At 39.4% G+C, this 7,092-nt stretch overlaps 1 protein-coding gene across 1 annotated transcript in view; it reads left to right on the top strand.

Annotated features, from left to right (window-relative positions):
- The first annotated feature begins 473 nt into the window (after nt 1-473).
- The window catches only part of LOC118772437 (E3 ubiquitin-protein ligase HECW1), an 86,259-nt gene continuing 79,640 nt past the window's right edge, over nt 474-7,092 (top strand). Inside the window, exon 1 of the mRNA XM_036520761.1 lies at nt 474-549. The gene's annotated coding sequence lies outside the window, so the exon portion shown is untranslated. The remainder of the gene's footprint in view (nt 550-7,092) is intronic.

Raw genomic sequence — 7,092 nt, 5'->3', positions numbered from 1 at the left:
GTTGATTAGCATCTCTAAATGCTGAAATGCTGGTTCGATAATGCTGGTGGTCCTCAATACAAATCGCTTTTATTGAAGGATTGTGTATGTGGCCATGTTGCCGCGTAAAATTCATTTTATGTTTACCAGTATTTACAGCCTCTGCAAGCCCTATTGCCCCTGTAAATGTCGTGCCAAGCCCGTCCTTTTCAGTTTTAGGTGCAGCATCTCTTGAAGAGACAACTTCTCACGCTACTGCCTGACATTTTTCTCTCCCCTTGATAGTAAGAAAGACGCGCTGGGGGCAGCAGAGAGACCGGATGACAGCGGCACATACGCAAAGACAAAGCCTTCCATTGGCTGTAGCCCTCCGGTACCCAGAGAGAGGCAGGAGGATGGAAAGACGAATGTAGTACTATATACACCGTTAGTATGTGTTGTTCCTGTCAGGATATTACACACCAATGAGTATGGACTAACTATAAACCTACTGATAGGTATGATAGTCAGTTTTGGAATTTAAGGTTCGCAAAGTGGAGTATGATTCACAGACAGGTGATTTTATCCCAGGTAGGTTTCGTTGTTGTCTTTGTTTGACGATGCGTCTGCACGCGTTAACTACTAGTCTTGAATGTTGCAAGCCAGTGTGGTCAAAATGTACGGAACGTGCAAGAGTGTGTGTCTGTTCGTGGAATAGTGCGGTATAGCGATGGAATGAGGTAATGCATGAGCGTGTTGCGGCAAACTAGAATCGTCTATAACACATCTACCGTGGTCTTTGAAAAGCGACACCGTAAATCTTCGTTTGTGTTTAGCCATGGGGTTCTTAACTGACGCTGTCAGTTCATGCTGGTTGTTCTGTTGCAGCACCGTGAACAGTCCGAGGAGAGTGCTTCCATGTATTTCTTTGTGTGGGGTTTCCCTTAAATAATCCTGTTGCAGATGGCCCCTCGCACTGTATGGGAAGTGGACGTGAAGCTAGAGACGTGGAGCTAAAATAAACCGCATCCGTACAACAACAATAGTAGTAGTAGTAATAATAATAATAATAATAATCCCTTGTAATTCGTATACGACCCCAAAACCGACTAACAAAGCAATAGGGAACCCACAAAGGTTCATTAGCTAAGCGAGTTATGATTGATCCCTTGACTGTAATATTGCTCAGTCGTATTGTTCTCTATGTAAATTATTTAGGAGAACTGTATATTATCTTTGTGTCCTGTTCTGATGGCCCGGTTACAGTGTATGGTCCACAACGTGCATTCTCTCCAGAGAGTGGGGGATTTGTTCCTAGTAGCCTACTGACTGACACACGACATTCGGCCAAGTGTCAAGCCGTTCTCCGTCGCCAGGATTGCTGTGATTATTTTCATTCAGGAAAGCGCGGTTATATTTATTAAGCAAATACGGCCCGCAGGCCACCTCAGCAGAACAGGTCCAGAACCAGTCCAGATTTTCTAGGACAAGGGAGAAAAAAGGACTTGTGTTTCTCATTCTGAATGAGTATTCACTGTGTATGACAGAGCAGTAATTAAGTTAGGAAATGCAGAACCTTGCAACGTTATTCAGGGAATCAGAAAGTGTTAAAATGTTAAATGGTAAATATTTACATAGGTAGCTATTTTTAGGAACGATTCAACAATGCTATAGATTGTTCTTGTAACTATAACCTTGTATAACATTTCATTATGGCAAAGAGCTCAAAGTACACTGTGGCCTAAATGGCATAATTCTTAAGCAATTTGGGGAACATTTTATTTTTGACTCCGGATATTTGACTCATTTTAGCTGTGACCTTGCAAATTGCTGGCATTCTGAATAATTTAGTGTCGTCTGTTTTTAGGCTCATGCCACCTTCATTTAAAAACAGTGAGTCATTGTGCTGGATGAAGTTACACTGAGCTATTGGCTAAAGCCGTATGAGTGCCAAGAGCAAGGGGCCTTCTGGTGGTTAGGATGAGATGGCAGATCGCGTCCTTCAGTCATCATTAAGAGGGCACCATGTGATCAATAGTAATGTACTTTTTAGGGTCTTTTGTAGGGTCCAGTGGTGTCTAACTGCTTTGCAGCATGCAGAATAGGGCTTCACTGTCCATTGGGGGTGCATTGACACTGATCACTTCAGGATATATTCTCCCAAATATATTATATGGACATGCTGTGGATGGATGCCGTATTTTACTAAGGAAAAATGTCACAAGAATCAAATTGCTTCGGAAGGTCTGGATGTGAGGAGATCTGAGATGTAGTGCACTGTGACAAACTGCCGGTAGGGTCGAAGAGCACAGACATAAATATGTACCTATCAATATTGACCAGTGATGACTGCTCTGATGAAAAAATGTCATCTTGTCATTGCTGTGTTTTTCATTTTCAGACAGATTGTCTGATTGAGATCATGTTCAAGGTATATTTGTCGATTTGATACGTAGCCCATCTTCCACTCCACGCCACAATTAATAAATGTGTTGAAAAAAGCACTTTACAATATATGCCTGCAGAAGAGCTGGTTTTGGCAACTCTTCCTGGCAGCAATTTAGCAATCATGCAGAGCAGCATTTTTTACAAAACAAATTTGTCTGAAAAAAAGTCACCCATTTGTAATGACTCAATAATTTTCAAAGGTCACATATGGTTGTTTGTGAAAAATTAATCACGCTTCAGTTCCCAGTAATATTTATTCAGTTGTTCCAGGTTATGCGTTAAGTTAATGTCAAGGCCTTTGAGAAAATGAGCCATTTTCCTTTTGAAGGAATGGTCTTACCTCAATCGCAGGGCATTTGATTGGATAATAGTTATGTGGTGAAAATTCTCAGGGAAGACATATCTGTACAAGGGGGTGTGTGTAAGAATGGAAAATCTAATGTATTTATAGTAATATAATGTACCATTAACATTATTGCTCACATGTAAACTGGTGACTGTCAGTAATCATTAACATACTGAGGCTTCAAAATCATTGTATTAGAGTCTATTTTTGCCTGATGATGGCTGATTTATGCATGTCAGTTATCTCTAGGAAGTCTGCACAATGCTCATATGGATGATTTTATTACTGCCCCCCCCCCCCCAAAGCCATTATTATTATTATTACATTTTTATGATTATTATTATTATTATTATTATTATGTAAGTCTACTTGTCTTTGGAATGTGTACAGCTTGCTCTCAGGTACAGTAAATTTTGACTTTGAGAACCTGCTTTGTTTTTAAAATCTTATTCTGCGTTGAGCAGCTGTATCTCAATTAACTACGTAATTATAGCACTCACATATGAGAACACCCCACATCTTAATCAATGACTACAGATGTTTTGAGTAACTCCACTGAACAGTATGTAGGCCAATTTAGCGAAGAGTCCAATGTGCATAAGACAACTTCTGTTTTTATTACTGCATGCTGGGTAAGATGATTTGAGGATATTATGGTTTTCTGTAAGCTGTCTGTAAAAAATACAATATTGTCATTAAGTTTGAAACACTCCACTGATATATTACTAAGGATGTAAATTGTGTCTATGTTTTACGTATAAGAGCTGTTGTGAAGCACCCCCAAAAATTAACAGCTGTTTGCTATTTATGATGTTGTGATCAGGTGGATAAATTTGATTCAAAATAGCTGAGTTAATTTCATGCAGCTCTTTATCATTTTGTTATGTGTTGATGGGATTTGACAGACAGATTGCTAATGTATTTGCCTAGAGGTTTGTTCCACACTGGTAGTTTATTACCGAATTATGTAAAGTTAGTACCAGGTCTTTGGCTTTTTATTTAGTAGTAAATGATTAATATAAACTACCTACCTTAAACATGCTGACATATATTGCCCATAAACATACACCACAAGGCTCCTCCATTTCCTGAAGCAAAGCTGCGTTTTAACATAGACATTACCCCAAAATACATTGCACTGCACATTGTATTGTACCTTATGCATTCTGGTGCACTGGACTAGGTGGGGATCCCACTATATGTAACTAATGTAAACTAATGTGTAATGGCCTTGAACTTCCATGTATGTATATAAAATCCTTATTCTAAGAGATATTATAGTACAATTCAGTGTTGAGACAAATGCCACATCAACACTGTTGAGAGGTATCGACTACCATCTAGTTCTGCTAGAAGGTTCTTTTTAAGGTTTTACTTTCTGCTTTTTTGTTGCCATGGTTTAGCTGTGTTATTATGTACAGATTTTTTTAAATTAATTGTTTGTTTAATAGCAACATAATAAATAAGAACTCACCTGTCACAACAAATGCACATAGAGGCACTGTTTGTGTTATCAGCTCACACCAGTGGTCTGTGCGAGATTGTGGGAGGAATTCCATGGAGACAGTTGGCACTGAAAAGGACAGCCAGCAAGATCCAAAATATGGAGCACATGCAATATTAATATGATTTATGCAGTCTGTGACAGAAGCTGTGATGTCAATAATAAGAAATGATTGTTTGTCTTAACATCTTTGATTAAATGCGATCTTCATTAGATTTTAGACAAAACAATAAATAGGTGACCTACATTATGCTGACCTAATTCTTACGGGGATCCAAAATAGTGTCGTCAGTCTTACAATATTGTTTAATGGCTTTTTTGTGGATGCACTTTTAGGAACAGGGGCTCTAGTGTCACCTGGACTATGTGGTTTGTGTGTTTGATTTTAGTTTTTAATATTGGAAACCGAGAATTGGGTGATAGAAAGCTTGCTGAGAAAAGGTTATAGGGACAGGAATGACTATATGGCCAGATCAGACTGACAGGGAACCTAAACCAACTGAGACAACCAGCATGAACTGACAACATCAGGTAAGAACCCCATAGCTAAACACAAACGAAGATTTACAGTGTTGCTTTTCAAAGACCAAGGTAGATGTGTTATAGACGATTCTAGTTTGCCGCACCTGATTTTGATGGCATCTACGTCTCACAACCCAATCACGGACAGCATTTGGACTCCCACTTCTTCCAAAGTGTCTCAGCTGTCTTGACAATGATACGATGTGAACTGTGAAAGGCAGGGTCTGATGGCAGTCACAGCCGGATCAAGGGGAGGATTGGACTAGACATGCAGTAATGGATTTCATTTCAAACTTTTACCATTTAAAACTTTTCAGCTTTTAGGTGATTGAACCCTGAGGAAATTAAACAAAACTGATTATGTTGACATCATTACTAGTACTATACTAATCTAAGATTTCATTAGTTCATTGGTGTGCCAGTTTTTTTTTTCTTTTAGTTTGCTACTCCCAGTGCATATAGCAGTGTAACACCAGGCTTTAAATTCACATCCTCTAGTGAGTTGTTGGATATTAAAGTGCCTGATATTTCCTGCTGGAAGGTGGAGGAAACACTGGTCATTAACAGCAACACTAAACTTGCACTCTCACAAAGAGCCGGCGTTGATTAGTATTGATTCTGTAGCGACCATGCTGGGACTCAGCACCTGTGTGGGGGAGTCAGTGACCCGCAGTTTATTGATTCAGCTAAAATTGGAACTTCCACGTAAAGCTCATTCAAACTCAATAAGTGGCACATTCTGACAGGAAGGAAGGAAATAGGTATTGATGAGTGGGTGTATTTGTCTTTATATGCACATTGAATGTTTGAAGAATTGGGCAAGTCATTTGGCCAAACCAGGAACTGCTACTTATATATTTAACGAGTGCATGCTTGAAAGTTCCTGAGCATGTCACACTATTGTGCAGTTGCCATTAGGCTAAATGTGGTTTGACATGTGAAGACCCTAGAGGCTGATGGGAAGGCTGGTGCGTGTGACTAACTGAACACGCAGCAGTGGGATTATAGATTTATATGGACTGGTACACTGTCTGTACTACAAGGAGGACTGGGACTGAATTGACTGGAGGGGGTATAGGACACTGGTACCACAATCAGCCATAAGTTGGATTGATCAATTGGATGCTGGACCTACAACAGAGTGGTTTGGAGTTGGCCTGGATTTATGGATTGCAGTGGTTCTTTGTTGGGGATAGAGATGAGAACAGAGAGAGGTTAGAAAAGGAAAAATGGGGAAGCAGTTTTGGAGTGAGAAGTTTTGTGATGTGTAGTGAAAGAGTGGGAACCTTGAGTGGTTTCTTGTCTCTGAACTTTTGTGCTGAAACCAAAGAACAGTGCAATTGTGGTGCGTGCCCTAGTGTATCAGTCTGCTGTAAGCTCTCTATTTAAAAAAAAAAAAAAATAAAAAACTACCTTCAAGTAAAAAAGAAACACAAAAATGTTAAAGGCAGCAGTTTTTACATCACTGCTTTGCTAATTTGGTGATTCCTGGGGGCCTTTTCTCTTTACGTCTCGCATTTTTCCTTCTCATGTGTCGAGTTAGAGCCAGTGCAGCTGTAAAGCCTGATTTTCTTCTCACATCAAAAAGCACAACAGGACAACTGCTGTAGAAGTGAGAATGCACTTAGACAGGGACACATGCTCCAGTATCACAGCTCAGCAAAATCACAGCTTAAAGGCTAGTTATGTGTTAGAGTGGCTGTCGCTGTTGTGAGTACGATCGACACCAGTACTCCACCATAAGCCTAAACCAATCTGTGTCTGTGTGTTTGAATGTAAAAACATTTGCAAGTACACTAGAATTAACATTAGCACATTAGTAACATTAGTAGTAGAAAACTACTGGCATTAGAATTATGAACTTATTCAAAAACAGGAGGATTGTTCCATTGATGCACTGTATTTAAATGGAAGTACGAAGTACAGTACGTTTTCCATTGAACATGATTATTGAAGCCCTGAGAACATACATAATGTCTAAAAACAGGCCATAGAGAAAGGAGGATAGTTTAACATTATCGCAACATTCATTATGTACCACAAGTAACCAATGACCAAAAACACATAAAAAAAGTGTCTTAATAGTTTGCATCATACACTTGGAAACTGAGGCCTCTGTTCAAACTAACACAGTGTTTCTTGTCCTTAACAAGTAAAAGAGCTATGCAAATTATGTGTTTCTCATTTGCTGTTTTTTTTTTCATTAATTTTGTCAACCCCCAAGCTTGATATTCTGCACAAGGAGGTAACAAATGAACTCCTGCTTACATTTCTCTTTCAGGACACAGCACAGTGTGATTTGATGGGCAGAGGC

Source organism: Megalops cyprinoides, chromosome 2 (genome assembly GCF_013368585.1).
Source record: "Megalops cyprinoides isolate fMegCyp1 chromosome 2, fMegCyp1.pri, whole genome shotgun sequence".
NCBI classification, from domain to species: Eukaryota; Metazoa; Chordata; class Actinopteri; order Elopiformes; family Megalopidae; genus Megalops; species Megalops cyprinoides.
The sequence above is the reverse complement of the archived record's forward strand: the minus strand, read 5'-3'. Positions and strand labels throughout refer to the sequence as shown.